General features: G+C 37.3%; 1 protein-coding gene across 1 annotated transcript in view; it reads right to left on the reverse strand.

Moving 5' to 3' along the window:
* PLA2G4A (phospholipase A2 group IVA) overlaps positions 1-13,443 on the reverse strand; it is a 120,283-nt gene extending 106,840 nt beyond the window's left edge. The window contains exon 1 of the mRNA XM_006907728.3: positions 13,308-13,443. The gene's annotated coding sequence lies outside the window, so the exon portion shown is untranslated. The remainder of the gene's footprint in view (positions 1-13,307) is intronic.
* Positions 13,444-19,196: the final 5,753 nt, after the last annotated feature.

The raw sequence follows: 19,196 nt of genomic DNA on the forward strand, positions 1-19,196 counted from the left end.
GCATCATGTGCTAGGACAACAGGAAAATAAAGGGCTATTATTAGGTTTGCGGTATCTGGAAGAAAGAAGGATGAGAACGCAAAGGATCCTTTTCCCTGTCCTCCATTTCATCACGTAACAGAGCAGAGAAGGCAATAAGAGCCTCGGTCTTGAAGCAGTGGCAGGCTTCTCTCCCGGAGCCAGACTGAGCCAAGTTCAAGCCTGTCTCCTCCTTTTTCTGACTGCGTGATCCCGACCCTCAGTTTCGTTATCATGAAAATGGGGAAACAACCCCCATACACTTCACAGAGGCAGCGGGAGGATAAAATGAGAAAATGTATGCCAATCATCAAGCACAGTGCCTAGCAGGTCACAAACATATAAAATTATTATTCGTTCTTAGTATTGTAGTTTATGAAACCGATGCTTTTCCCCAAACTGCCACAACTCCCTGAGACTTCTTTGGCTCTTTGGAGATTTCTAAGAAATTCAAGCAGCGAATTTGTTCATGACCTTTTAGAAAGACTGAGTACTTTCTCATATGCAATAATGAGTTTTAATAGAGATTTTAAAATACTGCTGTTTCTGATCTGTTAAAATTTTTTAAATAAAAGTATTGGGACACTGACTTGTCTGCTTCCAAGTTCAAAGCTTCGTCCATCACGCCGGATGCAGAGAGATGTTCTCAAAGCAAAGAGCGTTGCGCTGCTGTTTCCACCATCCTCATACAGATAGATCGTTACTCCGGCATTACTAATGTTGTAAATTCTTCACTTATTTTGCTAGTGCGTTTTTAAAACCTAGACTAAGCAAGAGTCTGATAGCACCAACAGGAACAGAAAAAAGAAGAAACAACAGCAGTTAAGATATGTAAATGAGCTGCTTTGTATTAAAAAAAGTCTCTCAAGCCCTACTCTGAATTTCATACAGAAAACCTGTGAAGAGAATTTTCCTGTTCCCAGGGAAATCTCAAAGCATGCTACCAGACACAAAGGTCCCAATTAATTAACCAGGTCTGTTTCTTAAGCCAAGGACCCAACAGCGCGGAACTTGCTTGCCTCCTGTGTCCCACACACGCCTGGTGTCCACACTGTTCCTGGAGAACTGACTTTTCTTGCTTCATTTTTACTTCCTGGTTTCTGACGGTGCTTCTTTATCTCTCAAATTTGTATTCCTGAACATTCATTATTTAAACAGACAAGAAACCATGAATGGGCTTAAGTGTATAGAAAGGGGAAATGGAAACATTTCCTCCAGGAAAGGTAAGGAATAGGAAGCTGCAGCCACCTTGGAGAGGGTCCATCCCACCACAGGCTCCACCCTACCTCAGGCTCCATCCTACCTCAGGCTCCACCCTACCTCAGGCTCCACCCTACCTCAGGCTCCATCCCTCCCCCCGCAGGCTCCACCTGTGCTGGCCCCTCCCCACACCTTCTCCACAGGATCGGCTCCACTGGTCCTTCAGGGTTCCCCGTAAACTCATTCTCTGAAGTAAACCACCTCTTAATCTTTCTCCTAGGTTAACACCCTTGTATTTCTCCTTGATATCTCTCACCACAATGTTATATACTATATACTACCATCATAGGGAGCATATGTCTCCTCCAGCTGTAAGAAACATGAGAGAAGTTCTGCCTCTTTCTTCCTGTATTCCTGTGTGGCCGTGAAGAGATCACTCACTTACTGTTGGCTGAAGGATGAATAAACAAACGGGAATTCCTAGGGTATAATGGAGAAAACTGGCCAGACCGTGGATGAGGTCTTGTGTTGAGAAAGAGTGGAGGGGAAGTAGAGCCTATTTATAGAACCTAGAATGACAAACTGGAAGATATCTTAGTAGTTGCTAATTTTCTTACTTAATTTTAGAAGTTCACATTTACTGAACGTTTCCCAGGTGCCAGGTACTGTCCTAAGTGATTTATATACACCTAAGTGATTTATATGTATCTCACTTCATCTTCATAACAAAAGTGAAATTAGTATAGATATTTTAGAGATAAAAAGCCTACTCTTTAGAAAGGTCAAGTGATCTATCTAGTTGACAGCCCAGACTGAGGCAGTCTCTCCTTTACTCACACTCTACGAGGGGATACTATCCCCCAGAAAGACCAAGAAACTTTCCCCTGGCCATTCCCTTTCATCATGAGGGGCTGAGCTGGCTCTAGAATCCTGACGCTCAGACTCATACCAAATTCTTTCTTTCTATATCATTCTGCCACTCTACAAAAGGCCCTAAAGGATAGGACATTATACAATAAGCAATAGCATTACAAGAGAGTCTTAGCAGACAGCTGGCACATCATGGAAGTGATGCTCTGTATTACCTTGCTAGGGCTATCTTAATAAACTACCAGACTAGGTGCCTTAAACCACAGAAACTGATTTTCTCACAGTTCTAGGGACTGGAAGTCTAATATCAAAGTGTCGGCAGGTTTGGTTTCTTTTGAGGCCTCTTTCATTGATTTACAAATGGCCACCTTCTCCCTGTGTCCCCACACAAGGGCTTTCCTCTGTCCCAACACAACACTGCTCTCTTTGTATATCCAGATTTCCTCTTCTTATAAGGACACCAGGCAGGTTGGATCAGGGCCCACCCTAAGGGCCTCATCATAACTCTACCAACTCTTTTAAGGCTCTTTCTCCAAATGCAGTCACTGGAGTGGGGGGATGAGGTTAGGGCTTCCGCATGTGAATTGGGGGGTAGGGCACATTCAGTCTCTAACACATCGATACTATAAACACAGCCATTAAACAAAGCAGCCTAGGACTGTTGAAGGAGAAAATGGTGCTTGAGAAGAGAGGGACGGAGAGGCCCAGATGTGATCTGATGCGTGCCTCAGTTAGGACTGTGGAGGTGACTGGAAGAGTGAGAGAGAGAGAGAGAGAGAGAGAGAGAGAGAGAGAGAACGACATCCTTAAATGGGCCAGCCTCCCTCATCTGGTTATTTAAAGAGTGCCTATATAGTGTGCAAAATACACACACACACATTCTATAGAAGTGAAACAATACATAACATAGTTTCTTCTACTACTTTCCAAATGCCAAGTACTAATCCGGGTGAACCTATTTTAAGGATTAGGAAACCCGTCTCACAGTTGCATTATGCGTGAAACAAGAAAGTCTCCTCACCCCCAAGCCAGTTTTCCAGTTTTCTATCTTTGACCATCCGGTTTGCTGTTATTTTCTATTGTTTCACCTCTTGGTGGCCAAAAATAAGCAGCCGTTCTGGCTATATTTTAGGTCACAAAATTTTGGAATTAGGAGACAATCTTCATAATCACCACCTAGACAGAACTTCAATGTGCAAATGTGTAAGCTGAAGCCTCGAGATATAAACAAATTCATCCAAATTCACCCAGTCAGGGAAACAGCTGAACACATCTCATCACCTGCAACCGGGTCCTCTTTCCTCACCCTCCACCAGCACCCTCTCCTCTCCTCTCCAACCCAACCCCTTCCCGCATCCTCAGGCCGAAAAGGAAATATAGACAAAATTATAAAGGACCTATGGGTACATTCTAGTTTGACCAAATTTTCAAGTTGCCAAATTATTGTGTTGGTAGGCTCAAGATATGAATTTGAGGAAAATAATTAATGAAATCTGTCTCTCCGATTTGTCAAATGAAGCTTAAAAAGAGTCATTTTCATCCTTTACTTTCAACTTTTCTAGGTTCGAATAATAGTTATAAGATGTTTACTTACAAATACTAGATGGATTGTTTAAAAAATGCCTCTTCCCACACAGACCATTGTGGAACATTATCCCATTGACAAGTGTTAACTATATTATGTTCATTTTCAATAAACATAGAATAATCTTCTACTTTCTACTTAAAAGAAACTGATCATCGTGAAGCACTCAGTGTTAACACTTTTTAAATATGCCTAACCATGTGACATGAATGCTCTGAGAAATGCATTTACTCTCATTTACTCTACAGCTTTCTCTCTCCACACCAGACGATTTGCAAATATGCTCCCCTGGGGAGCATTTGTGTTTTGATGAGGGTTCCACTCCCTCCTTAATTGCTGCCTTTTTTCATGACGTAGGCAAGATTGCCACAGCAGGGAAAGCCATTTAATTTTTTCTAGCGTAAACAGGCCAGGGAAAACCCCCAGGAAAACAGTCATGCTGGTTTTCATGTTTCATGAGCGCGCGGTTGATCTTGTAGTTAAAGTATGAATGTGGACTATGATCTTGAAGGGGAAAAAAATGGACAGAAAATACAGCTGAAGTGGTGGAAGATCAGCGGAGCTGTGTACCCATCCATCATCTCAGGTGTCACTGTGAAGTCAAACCACTGAACACTAGCCATGCATTCTACAAGTCCTAGACTGGGAAGCATAAAATAGTCCAGTTGTCAGGCTGTAAGAAGTTTTGAAATGTGCTTTCCCATAGCGTGAGTGACAGTTCACTTCTCAAATGAACAGGAAACCCAGCCTTTTGCAGGATAAGAGCTCTGTAAATAGAAAGTATGCATTTCAAGGATGTATCCTCAGGAGTTTTTCATCTTTTTTGTACTATGGACCACTTTGGCCATCTGGTTGAAGCCCAGGGACCCCTAGATGCAGTATGACATTATAAAATTCATGAAATAAAACACTGGATGACAAAGGAAACTAATTATATCGAAACACATGAGGACCCTGCAGCCTAGGAGATTCCTTAAATGATACTTATGTGTGCTTTGGAGCTTTGCAACATCGGTTTTCCCTCTAATTCTGTAGAGTGCAGCCATATAGTTCTCAAGTTCAATGTAAAATTTTTGAAGACAGAAAAACTTACAGCACAAAAAAAGATAAAATGATAGAAAACTAGGGTTTTTTTTTGTATATCGACCTCTGCTAGCACCATGTTGAACATAAAAGCACAAATATTTAGGTATTACATATAATAAACAGGTTGAACTGGAAACACTATCACTTGCTCCGAAATATGAAATTTACATTTCTTCTACCTTGGATCAGCAAGCTGGCAAACAGTGCCAAGGACGTTAATAAAAGCTTAAGAATGTTTCAGTGGAGCTTCTGCTAGTGAGATATAATGCCTCAGTGTGTTTTACGAAAAGACAAAAGTAATCAAAGTAATGTTATACTCTCTCCTTCATTTGACAGATGTCCCTTTCATTTTAAACAGGAAGAAGTTAGATAACTATGTCTAACTCATAGCCTAACAAATATGGGAAGAGCCAGGAATAAAGTGCAGAATGACTTTCCAATTCACGACATGTCTCATCAAGATAGGAGGGAAGGAGGGACAGAGAAGAACCTTCTGGGAGCCCAGGCAGTGCATCTGGGAAACAAGCGAGCCAGTGGCAAACTCCAGTGCATCTCACCACAAAGAGCTTCCCCTTCTCACCACGCTGCCCCAGCTCAACCCACACAGACTCACTACGTCCATTCATGGAGGCACCCGCCCATTATCAGTATAAAACTAAAGCAGCTTAATGTTAAGAAGATTTACGATAAACAGCTAATACATTTTTTTAAAAACATGGATTTTTTTTAAACTTTGAGGAAATGTGAGTCAATATTTCAACAATATTATTTTAGTTCTTAAAAACACATCGTTTTAATTATGTTAACCAATCTTAAAAAAGAGACAACAGGCCCAAAATAGAGTCCCTGGTGCTAAGCCCCACGTCAGCTGATCAAGACTTAATTGCAGTTTCAACCTCTCCCAGGAATGTAACCTTTAACTAGCCAATGTAGAATTACCTGATCAACATAAGTGAAGTAATCTGCATGATAGACCATTACCCTTTCTTCCAAAGAAAGATGACTTTGCCTGAAATAATCCACTCTGTTAGAAATTGCATTTTTCTACCCCTTCTGCCTATAAAAGCCTTCCATTTTTTACAGTGCCCTGGAGCTCCTTTCTACTCATTAGACGGGATTCTGCCCAATTCATGAATCGTTGAATAAAGCCAATGAGAAATTCAAATTAACTCTGCTGAATTTTGTTTTTTAACACCAGCTTTTTTCTAAAATGTTAAGGATTGGGAAAGAGAAGGAAATGACTTTTAGTTGCAAAATAAAGGGTTTATGTCAGGTTGAAGAAAGAACGTCGAGATAGCAGAGCTATATGAGAAACGCCCTCTTTTTTGATGATCGATTATCACTAAATGTTTTCGCCATCTTGACGTTGCAAAGCTGTAATTGTTCAAATTGTATAGAGCATTATCTTGAGGGATCACCAACATGCCCTCAGGAATCCAGGGAAGTATGCAAAAGCTAAGCAAAGCCAAGAGGTGTGATCTGAACCAGACAGGAGAACTTAGCCAGGCATCTAGTGAAGGCAGGTGTGGCACTGTTAAACGATCAGACTTTAAAACGACAACAACAATAAATCTAGCAACTAGGACTTGAAGAAAACGGAACCTAACATGATGGCTTCTGGTACAGGAGATTCATCAAAGTACAGAACTGAACTGGGCCTAGCCATAACTGGCTAGGTAAGGACTCCAGCCAGAGTTTGGAAGGAACGAGGACTCAGTTCCTGCCTACTAACTGCTGGAACTCAAGCCAATCCGGTGCTGTTTCCTACTAGTTAATGATTATCTTAAATAGGATCTGTATTCCACAAGCTCGTGAATGTCTATGCCTTTTTGTTTTATGCATTTATATTTTGTTTTGTTTTTGTGTTTTGTGTTTTTGTGTTTTGTGTTTGTTGTTTTGTGTTTTAGCTTAGTGTATCAGTCGTTCATTTTTAGGAGTTCTAGATTTTCCCTCTTTCTTTATAAACTCCCACTCTTAAAGAACTCAGCTATTCTAGCTTCTCTGCGTGAGCTCCCAGCATTAACATAGCTGGAGAAAAACCACATAACCTGGCACACTGATTCCTTTTAGGCGCACATTCTCAAAACTCAAAGAGGCTTTCAACACTACATGTCTTTCTCTAGTGAACTGGCATTCCCACTCTAGGAAATGACTTGCTTCCTTCCCTCACGTCTCTCACCCCACCCCCCTGTTAGTTTATGACCTCATCTCCCTTTACTAAAAAAACAGAAGGCACCAGAAGGAAGTTTCTCATCATCCCACCACCAAATCTGCAAACTTCTCTGCCTGTACAAAAAGGAGGCCCAGTTCCTCCTCCCATTACAAGACCTGGCCCCACACGTGTCTCTCTGGATACAAACTCCCACTCTCCTCAAGCGCTTCACTCTGTGATGGCCATGCCTCTCTTTTCTGAATCATCGAACTTTCCTTGCTACTGCATAATCCGATCGGCAAACCCGTCAGTCCCCCTCGATGCCACATTCCTTTTCCCTCTGCGTCTCCATTTTTACGTCGTGTTTCCCTGACAGGTTTCTCTAAAAGGCGCTTTGCTCGTTCTGTGTCCATTCTCAGAGTTCTCACTTCCGTCCACTTGCCATCTCACTTCCACTTCCTTCTTCCTCTGTCCTGTCACCAAAACTGCTCTTAAGATCACTGACCTCCAAATTTCCAAACGTAGTTGTCGCTTTTCTATCCTCTGTTTTCTCTCCTCTTTTCTATTCACTTTTCTATCCTCTGTTTCTCTGGAACCACGTTCCTTCCTTTGCTCCTATCACGTCGCCCTAATCCCCAGTTTGGTGGCTTCTTTGCAGGCTTATTGACAAATGCTGTTCTCTGCCCAGAGCCCCCATCTGGAGCCATATCATTCTCACTCCACGCGCCTCCCACGCATGGCTTCTCATCCCTCACATCTTGGCTCAAATTTTACCTCTCAGCAAAACCTTTCCATCCTTCACATCCTCAGGTTATTCTCTACTATTGAAGTCTATCTGCTTCATTTGATATCTGTTTATTGTTTGCTTAATTATTGCCTCTCTTCTCCAAGAGGAAATTCACCGTACCTGCTTTATTCACCCAGATATGCCCTACATGTAGCAAAGTGCCTACCTAGCATGTAGTTGGTATTAGTTAAAACCTGACATATTGGTGAAGAAATAAATGTATACAGCCCAGTGGTCAATAATTCCTGGTTGACATTAGCAACTGTATTTTTTGAACCAATAGGTAAAACTCTTAAGTGAAAAGAACTATCTAAATTTCTTCCTCTAATATCTGTTCTTTTTCTAAGTATTAAAAAGATACATCTTTCTTACTATTTTCTAGGTATACTATATATACTCATAAAATAGTATCTAGAAATTATTTTCCTCATGGAAAATTGTAATTTATACAGGAGTGTTCTTTTCATTGTGAAAATTTTTCGCTCATAAGGTATTAACCTCCCGAGCCAATTTGTCAATCTAAAACATAATTTCAACAGATAGTAAGAATTTCTACAGACACTGAATGAGTCTCACTTTTCTCCATGTTTTCTATAAATTCTTATGTAATTGCTCTAGATTACTTTCTCAATACTTTCATAATATTATGTCAAATACTACAAGTAAAAAGCTCCACAAAATAGATGACGCTTTTATTTAAAAAAATGAGACCCTGAAGAAAACTTAGACACCATTTATCTGTCATGGGCAGAACTTGTCTCTTCCACAATTACAGATCCAAGAATTCAGCAAGAACACCTCCTTAATAACCCAACTTGTTGCCTATGTACCGCACTCAACTCGCTTATCTTGTTAAAGCTGTGGGCATTAAAGTGTGGGGCAAATAGGAAGTGTGTCAATTTACCGAGTGAAATTCAGAAGCCATTTGCTGACCCAATGTTTCTTGTGGCAGAGTTGCATCCAGCAATCAAATTTGATCTGCTATGTATCATTTATTATGAAGTTAATATATGTATAATAAACCATTTTACAACCAATAGAAGTGTTTAGCCCTGAAAAGGAGGAGTATCTGGTTTACCATGAGCTACTAGTTTGTTTGGAAAGTTAAAACAATAATGATTTTTTTTTTCTCTCTATAAATGACTGATGCAAGGGCAGAGTAACCATTTTGGTACAAATGCTTTATGCCAACTGCCAGGGTTATGAAGAGCCCCAAAGAGCCATAAGCTCTGCGGGTTAGTCTTAGAACATAATATAATGCTTTATTATAATGCTCTATTACCAAATGAAAGCAAAATCTTTGGTAAAATTAGTACTTTTAATACAACTCATAATGTGTGTTTTGTATTTTTAGATAAAACGTCATATACTTTATCTTCTTAAAGTGGCATATCTCTATATAAAATGCTAAGGAAGTCCAAAATAGGAAATTCTAAATCATACACTACTTTTTCAATCATTCTTAAATGTTTCTGCAGCTTCCTCTGTTAGGTCAATCAGTAATCCATTAAAACAGCAGAACAATTGAGTTCATATGGAAACATGCATTGGGACTTTCTGGATCGTCCCTCATAGGTTTTCTGATATTAACACAAATAGGAAGTGGTTCACAGCTTTAAATAATAGCACTCATCAAAACTGAAAATACAAATCAATCAAATCAATCAATTAAAACTTACAGAATGCATCAAAATGGAAACCGTAAGACTTCGACATTAAACAAGCCATTTGACGGTTCAACATTTCTCTTTTCACATCTGTTAAATGTGACAACCTGCTCTCCTAACTTATAAGGTTATTGTGGAAATGAAGTTCTTAAGCAATAATCCACAAAATGCTATGCAAATGTAAGATATTGCTGGCCCTCTGATATTTTTTCAGACTGGATACTCAGAAATCAGGTTGTAAATTAAGTAGTTACAAAATGAAAATCTAAGCAAGTATAAGTTGACTGTTATAAACACATGAGCTTTCTGTAGTACAGAATACTGAAATTACAGATATTATGGATGTTTGTTGTCTAATTCAAAACATCCCATTACTTAATATACCTAAATTTCCCTGCAGACACCAGAAGTCGAACGAATGAGGAGAAAGATTAAGGAAAGGGGTCCTCTGGATTTACAACTGAATGTGCTAAAAAGGGCCTATCAGCCTATCATCTTTAATCCAGAAGTTGTTAAACTCTAATAAGAACCACTTTACAGGTGTTTGCTGAGTTTCTCTAAAGTCATTTGAATACATTAAATAAATGATTTGGCTGGTAGTGTGGCATTACAAATCTGCTAATGGCGAGCATAAATTATTTAAGCTTATTTTCTATTTGTATACAGGAGAGAGAAACTGTGTTTTCAAAGAATGTTGTCAAGGTGGAGTAAGAATCAGAGAGAAGTAAAAAATATAATCACATGGCAAGAATAGCCAAATTTGGCACATCTCTTTTTTTCTCAGGCAGGTGATGTTATCGAAAGACCAAGACCCTATCTGCTCCATTTACTACCTCCTCTGAAAAGAACTCAAGAACCAACCTTTTGGTTCTCCCAACTGTCATTGCCCAAATCATCAAGGAGGAGACGATGAATTGACTAAAATTTAAATTCATTATTTGTAAGCTGGTTCTTGACAAACATGGACATTAATTTTCTTACAAAATCTTTATAAGGAATCATCATGTAACCATATATCTTGCTCATGGATAGATTGTCATTATAGGCACAGTGCCCGACACATATAAGGGACTCAATAATATTTAAGGTATGAATGAATATGAAATAATGCACCAGTACAAAAATACCATGTTTTAACAGGAAATTTCATGATTGAGGAGGAAGCATGTTTAAAACAGCATGAACAGTATATTAAATTAAACAAAAAGGCCATTAGACTGAGGTGACTCTAACACCATGGCGGCCTACGTAAGCAAACAAAATCTATGCCTGTAAATGACTCAAAGTTACAAAACTAAAACCTAAGGACAACTAATCACAAACCGCCAACTAAGCTTTAAGCTATAGCCAATCAATAATTTCCTTACTTTGCCTCCACTTCTCTATAAAAGTCTCTCACCTGAGATCCTGTCTGTGAAGCACTCCTTTTACTTACTTTCCTTACTTTCCTTACTTTACTTTGTCTCTCACCTGAGATCCTGTCTGTGAAGCACTCCTAACCACTTCTGGTTTGACACTGCCTCCTTCCAATGGAGTTTTGCTCAAATAAATTCTTGAAATTTTTAATATGCCTCAGTTTATTTTTTAATAAGTGTGATCACAATTTTGTAATATCTACATGTGAGTGCGTGTACAGAAAAATGTCTAGAGGTATTAACAAATGTCTATACGTGAATTCCTGTCTCTGTCTCTGTGCTGATGCATGCTAGTTACTCAATCAACATTCATTGACTGAAGAAATGAATGACATTTTAAAAGTAGTTACCCCTGGGGGGACTATAGGTAATTTTTTCTTCTCTTCTTTGCAATGCTCTATATTTAACTAAATTTAAACAGCGAATATAAGTTATCTTTGTAATAAATGAGAACATTATAAAATATAATCGTGTTGGGAAATAGCGTTAAGAATTTTCGAATAAAAGCGGAGAATATAGACATCCCCCAATCCAATTGAAAATAACTTGCATCTTATTTTCCTATTTTTCACTTATTGCATTTAGTAATAAGAAATATGTATATATCAGATGTTACAGAAAAAATGGTAAGCTTAATATTGTAAATCTTATTATTGGGGTTGAGTCTGGAATCTAGGTCACCTGATTCCTAGGAAAGTAGTTTTTTCCATTACAGTGAATTGCTTAGAGTTCCAGAACGCTAATGAATAAGTGACAATATGGGTGTTACAATATTCACTGCTGGGCAGTTCCTTACTAATAAGTAAAATAATTTGCTAATTTGATATTACCAGGAAACTCCAAAGTTCTAAGAAATACTGTGTTTTCATGTGACATGAATTCTTTTTTCGGGGATGGGGGGTTATGAACTTCCTAAAGTTGTTTCTAAATTTGTGTATGTTGGAGGAGCATCTGCGCATTATTCTAGGGAAGGGACCATAGCTTTCATAAGGCTTATAAAAGGGTCTATGTTTATTGTTGTTGTTATTTTTTAAAGGTTGAGAATAACTAAAGATATAAAGTCTGCAAGCGAGAAGAGGAAAAACTGATGGTAAATAAAGACCATATGAGAGGAAAAGGAACCACAGCTAATTCTGTCTTCCTCTTTTTTTTATTCTTGGAACATATTTCGAATATATAAATAATTTGGTTTTATGACTTCGCTTTCACTAAGTGACACTAAGAATGATACTGATGAGTTAAAAACAGCCAAATTATCTCTATGTTATAAACTTCATCAAGTTCTAAGTTTCTCGTCCCATAAAATGTGCTTCCCTTACAGGAAGTTTGTAAAGTTGCTGTGAGCATATGCAGATTAAACACTTCTCTATGCATTTCACAATTATTGCTTCATTTAAAATTTAACTCTTGCACCCCTCAATGAAAGAAGCAAATAACTTTCTTATCTCAACATCAAACTAGATTGGCAAGGTCTAAGGATCTCTGGAATATAATTTACAAACCCTTAACAGGGTTTGTTTCACCACTACTCCCTGCAAATGCCTTTTGGGCTACAATTTCACATTTATGCAACAAACAGAAACAAAACAAACACAAATTCTCCTTGAAAGGGTTAAATACGCAAATATCATAACTTAGAATTGACACCCATCCAAATGTACGCTCCATCTGCCTTAGCTGAATAAATGCTTACGTCATCAACCATGTGAAGAGCATTTCTTGTTCTAGTTTTTGAAGTGAAAATCATTATATTTATGACTCAAATGATTATAAGCTGTAGCAGACTTAGATCTGTTAAGCTTCTATTATTTCAAATTTCATGCTTTTTTTACTGCTGCTTCGAAAACAAAATTACTAAAATAGTATTCACACTCAAAACTTAACTTCATTCTTCGATCAAATCTTCTTCCAGTATCTCGCTCTGATCTCTGTTCTTCTGGCACGTCCAATAACTTAGGGCAGGAGCGCATCAGAATACCAGTCATTTTACAATTAATTTTTCAATATTATCTTCCTTTCCACATAACACTGCAACACATTAAATACCCAGGAATGCTTTGCACAAGGAATCGGAAGGACTAATTTTTAATTAAATCTTAAATGAGTCCATAAATACCATAAATAGGTCGTTAAAGATCATTAGGGCTGTCAAAGCACCCTGGTCAAGTAAGGAGATCTGCAACCACGGGGTGGCATCACATGGAGCTCTAATAAGCGCCACCTCACTGCCTTTTTGAATTTTGGTTTTCTTTCCCGTCTCTAAGTGAAGGAAACACCTGATCGTTCGACTCCACAGTGCATTTAGATCCCGGAAATCAAAACTGGCATTTGTTAGAAGAATATTAAGTTCCCTGATCTGTGTGTCATCTCAAAAAGCAGAGGACGTGCAGCTTTGTTAAAGCAGTGAACACGAGGTTTTCCTCGGTCCTTTCTTCCTCCCAAGTAAGATTCAAACTGAAAGCTAAGGAAGGCTGAAGATAGAAGTGGATGGGGGTGGGTAGGAGGGAAAAGTAAATATATAGCTTACAGTTCCCAGAGTTACATGAGCTTCTTCGGGTTCCTTTATGCTTTCGGTCAGGCTCCCTTTTCAGCCAGGGACCACAGAGAAGTTTAAGTCTTATCCTTGGTAGGAGGGGCTAAAATGTGGGCTGGTTTCCTTTCGTCTTAACAGATGTTTTAAGGTGGAATTAAAGAGGAAGAGAGGGAAAGCATTGTTCTTGCAGAAGCTAATATCCTAAATGTAAATGTTTACTTACCAGACCAAGAATTCGGAGTCAGAAAACATGTTTAAATAATATGTGAGTTAACCGGTCCTGAATTACAAGGATGCTGGTGTGTGTGTGTGTGTGTGTGTGTGTGTGTGTGTGTGTGTGTGGTGCCTAGAAGTACTTCTTGTCCTTAAGTAATGACTGCTTCCTCTTTTTTTCCCCAAATAAGAACTAAATAGAAAAGATGATTAACTTAGAAATTTTTGCATTGTTTTGAAAGGCAAAGTTTATAACAAACCCAAAAAATACAATGAGTACATTTTTGAAGTGAACAACAGACCACTTTAAAAATCAAATCTGCTCAAATAGTACTTGTCCAAACTTAGAACACCTGAGTTGATAACTGTTTGTTTGTAAAGTTAAGATTAAAGGCATACCAAAGACTGTACTACATATGTTGAAATTTGAGGGGGAAATCAAGTTAGGTTTAATTACAAATTTGCAATGTAAATTCAAATACCTGATAGCACTGTAATAAAGAAGGTGTATTGTTTAAATTTATCTAAATTTCACAAGAATGGATTAGTGTCTTTAAAGATTGATTCATTTAGTATACCTTATTTTCAAACAGCATTTTCTATTTTTCCCTTTAATCAAATACTGAGCATACTTTCCTAGCTTTCTTACATGTTCAGAGAATATAATTTCTTTAGACCCCATCATTAAACCTTCTGGATTATCTGCTTTCTATAGCCTAAGAGTCAAATCATTTTTATTTTTATTTTCTCCCGTAAATTCAACCTGATATATTTAAGTCTCTCCTTTTTAAGAAAGGTCGGTAGTCTCATGGGTATAACGGTCTTTCTCTTTCGAAAGAAGACCTCAAATTTTTTAAAAGGTGGTGTGTATGAAATAGAGAAGCAGAGAGTACACGGCTATTTTTCACCTTTTCCTCCAGGTACAGTTAGTGAAAGAAAGGATATGTTTTCAGGGCTCTCATGAAAAGCAGCTTCCTGTGCTCTCATCAGTTTGACAAGCAAAAGGTTGTACTCTCAGTATTTGAAGAAGATATCCAATAGTGTGTCATGTGTTAAAGATAAGAAAAAATTTTGATTAAATGCTCTTAAAGAACATTTTAGAGTATGTGATGGCTAGGGTCAAAACTTATGAGGAGATGTTTGTTTCTTTCCAACCTTACTAAATCAGGCTTAGAGTGAACTGAATAAAAGCTTCTGCAAGTATACCTCTCCTTCTTTGTAACTGATGTAGACCAGCTCCCATTTCCCCATTCTGTGCTTCTGTGGCCTCCATGCCCACAAACATTTTGTCTCCCTGCCTATGATCTCATTGTCCATACAGACCCCTAGATGGACGGCATGACTTCAGATTTACTGTCTTCGCTTTGTTCATTTCCCCCCAAAAATATTTCCAGCATTAGCCTACTGGCTCCAAGAATCTCTGCCTACACCTTTAGATAAGAGAGACCCTGCCTTCACAGCCTGCCTCAGGTGGTAGGACCAATTAGGTCTGAAGACCCGTCTTCCTGGGCTTATCCATCAGTGAAGGTGAGTTAGGGTAAGGAATACATGTGGAACCCAGCTGAAACCGAGCAATATTATAGTTGCCTCTTTAAATGCAATTCGATCTTTTGCATTCATATTGCCAGTCAAGGAGTTTCATACCATTTGCTATTAACTATTAACTATCAACATCTTAAAATTTTAGACTGAGAATAATAAGCTAATTTTAGCATTGGACAAGTAAGCAAAAGGAAGAGTCTTAAAACTGGCTGAATTAACTAGCAAGGATGTACCCATGGCTCAAAAGCAGAAAAGAAAAACCTGATGTTTCTATGATTGGTTTTTCTTCTTTTATATGCAGTTGCTTTCTGTTTTCTTTTTTATGACTTTTCCTTCAACTATCCTGTAATTTAACTACACGAAAGTGATTTGTCTCCCATGAACTTGGACATGAGGAATGAGATACTATTTCATAATTAAATCCATACATCTAATGAGAATGACTAGCCAGCATGCTAATCAGCATTCTCTTAGGGTGCTAAGAGAATTGAATAGAGAAATCTACTAGATTGCAGACAGAAATAGCCACCAATTAACCAATTCACTCATAATAAGAAGTCCCTCTTGTCCGCTGCTATGCTTGAGTATTCTGGTCCATAATACAACTATATTTATAGTAAAATAATAAGTTATTACTATTTATCTGTCTGTGAACATCATCAATATGAGTCATTCTTCTCTTTATATATTAACAAAATCAAGTTAGTGAAGACATCTGAATCAAAGAAAATTGAAGTAATTCTCGCCTATGAGCTTTTTTGGCATCCAGCTCATTGACCCTCATCTCTCTTTCAACATAGAGACTATCTCCTTGCACACCTTTGTCTTAAATTCCACTGAAATAATCCTATTCATCCTGCAAGACTTAACGCAATTAATACTTTGCATGGGGAATTTCTCTACCACTCCTTTTCCAACACATTCATTAGAGCACTGATCAATTTGTATTATACTTGCCATACAAGAAAAAATATTTTATGCTCCATGCAGGACACAAGCCTTCTTCATTTTAGCCAACCCTCCCCACGCCCCACTCCAAGTCCATAACACATTAGGAGCTCAAGAGATGTTGGTTGAATTCGTTATCCATGATATTGTGTTCAACGATATCTTAATCCTGACAGAGAGCATTCTGCTTGCCACTGCCATTTTAACCATTACTAAAGAGGGGAAAGTATATTTTTTTACACCTCCACACACACTAGTAAAATTTCTGGAAATATGAAGCTATTCAGGGAGAAGAGTGAAATGGACTCTAATTAAAATATATTTATAATGAATTTAAATATTAGATGTCATGATGAAAACACAGATCTAGAGAGATAGTATCTACAAACAATAAGAACTACATTTCAATACCTAAATATCTACTAATAGTCATCACTTGTACTTGCAATGTACATTTACTATATCCATACAGTTGCTTTAATATTTTGACCTGAAAAGCAGAAGCAATAATTTTCTCTTAATTCTTCTTTTTTAATTGAACATGTGAGGCAGATTATTACTACTTTATTAAATTTTTCCTCCTCCATGTTTTTTAAAATATATTAAGAGAACGTTATAACAAATAAAGTACTAGTAAGATCATCGTTACTCTCTGTAGAACCAAGTACTTTATTATCACTACATTTGCAGTATCATTAGCCACTATATTCATGAAAGTAGGCATTATCATCTTTATTTAGAATTCTAATATTGTATAAGCACACAAAACAGTAGTAAAGCCAGGATTTCAATCGAAGTCTGTCTGTCTCCAAAGCCTACAATTTTTTCAGTATATCATACTATCTCTTGTAGCAAGTTTTCTTTGATAATCTTTTCAGCTTTGTCTCAAGTCAGCCAATATGCTGACTGTTATATGTTTACCAGTGGAGCTATTGATAGAAAATAAAACCCCTTAAGCATCCAGGCTGGGCACCTTCCACTGTTTTTTTCCCTCACCAGCAATAGTCACTGTCTTGCCCCTCCTACCCATCCTAATTCCATTATTTATCTTTGGGTTTCTCAATTCAAATTTTTTTAATCTACATTTTCCTTTTCATTTTACTGTGAATATATTGTTATATTCTTGCATTACTATTATTTACATATACTGCCATATGGCCTTCACTCTAGGATCTCTTTTCCCCTCTTAAAATCCTCTTAGGCTTCAACCCCAAATAAACTGTCCTACAGGCCATGTCATCCCACTGCCATGCTCATACCATGAAGTTTTCTCCCCTGCCTATTTACTACTATTCCTTAAAAAATATTTTTCTTTTGCAGATAAAGTAGAAGTGAAAATTAAATCAAGGTCCCTTTAGATTTTATCACAAATTACAAATTTATACTGTACGAATGAAAAGAGTCAGTCAACAATTAATATGACAGTATACAATAGAAAATTCTGTCTACAGACAAACCGCGTTCAGGAATTTTTGACAAAGCCAAGTTGTCCTAACTCCTTTCACCTACATGTAGCAAGAATTTAGCAAGTTGTTTTCTGCTCTTCAAGATCCCACTAAATTTGGTAAGGCAAGTGCCTGTCTAATTTCAGCAATTCTGTCAGAATGGGCACGAACCCAATTACACAACTCAGAAACTAACTTGCAGGCACTTTATGGGCTTTTAAAAATACTTGTGCTCTTGGAATTTAAATATACTGATGACCACGAGAGAGGCTGAGCCCAAACTCTGTTTTGAAGGTGATTCTGAGCAGGAAGAATTACTGCTAAGTGACTGTCCAGAGGTCCTCAAGTGAATGAGCCCTGAGAAATGTCAGTAAAGGGTTTCATTAGAGGACTGAGATCATAATAGCATTCTCAGACTCACGGTTATAAAATCAACGACTAAACATCTTCGAAAGTACTTTTGCTATTTGATTTTTCGATACATTGTCAAGCCCAACAATTTCCCTTCGGAAAATTGGTCTTTCTTCATTTCCTATATATATATGTCATCTTTCTCTGATTGGACGTATAACAACAACAACAGAAACAACTAACTCTTAATCTTCATCCAAATAACAAAGATAGTCACATACAAGAATTTAATTTCGTTACATTTATTATCTAGCCTTGAATCCCAGCTTGTCCCAAATTTATTTTTTAGGATGAAATAAAATTTGAGATAATTCACGAGTACAACGAAATTCCAAAAACTGCTATGAAAAAGCAAAAACATCCACCCTAATCAAATTCATTCCAAATTAGCAAAATGATCCAACTGTTTTACTCATATAGACAGGACCATTAAGGAAAACATTGCTGACACAACATATTTAAATAAATCTTAACACCCTATCGAGATATTTTTACCTTCCTGAAAATAGCAGACTTATCCAAGAACTAAATTTAAAAAAAAAGAAAAGATTAATAATCTAAACAGTTATGTTTATTCTTGCTCATAATTTGCTACTGTTAAAAAAAAAGCACTACAAATCAGATAATAGTTTGATTAATCACTAAAATAGGAAGAAAAAAGAAAGTATGACCATTTTACTCTCTGTAACAGTTCTAGAAAAACAATCTCCCTTTCATTTGATTCTCTAGATATTTCTATTTTCCTTAACACCCCTTCAGATATTTATAATAAATACATAGTTTAAGTTACATATGGTCATTTGTTTTAGAATGTTCCACCAACTGTCACACATCATTCTCTTTGGATATAATACGTAGCAAATAAGAGGAAAAAAATTAAGGAGTACAAATTGGTAGTTACAAAATAGTCACGGGAATATGAAGTATAGCATAAGGAATAGAATCAATAATACTATAATAACTATGTAAGGTGTCAGATGGGTACTAGATTTATTGGGGCGATCGCTTCGTAAGCTATATAAATGTCTAATCACTATGTTATATACCTGAAGCTAATATATTATAAAAAATAATAATTAGCATCCAATCACCTAATAAATATGATTCATTCATTTGATCACTCATTCACAATGATTTTTTAATGTCTTTGCTAGGTCCTTTTAAAATTTTGTAATCTACTTGTAGAGGAAAATATTAAATTTAATAATCACATGTCACTACTAATAGGACCATTTTTCAAGTAACTTCATCCCTTCAAAGAAAGAAGCTTTTCTGCAGCATCCATGTGAAGACTGGTTTTTGGAAACGCCTAAAAACACAATCC

The sequence above is a fragment of the Pteropus alecto genome, unplaced genomic scaffold, assembly GCF_000325575.1.
Source record: "Pteropus alecto unplaced genomic scaffold, ASM32557v1 scaffold101, whole genome shotgun sequence".
Taxonomy (NCBI): Eukaryota; Metazoa; Chordata; class Mammalia; order Chiroptera; family Pteropodidae; genus Pteropus; species Pteropus alecto.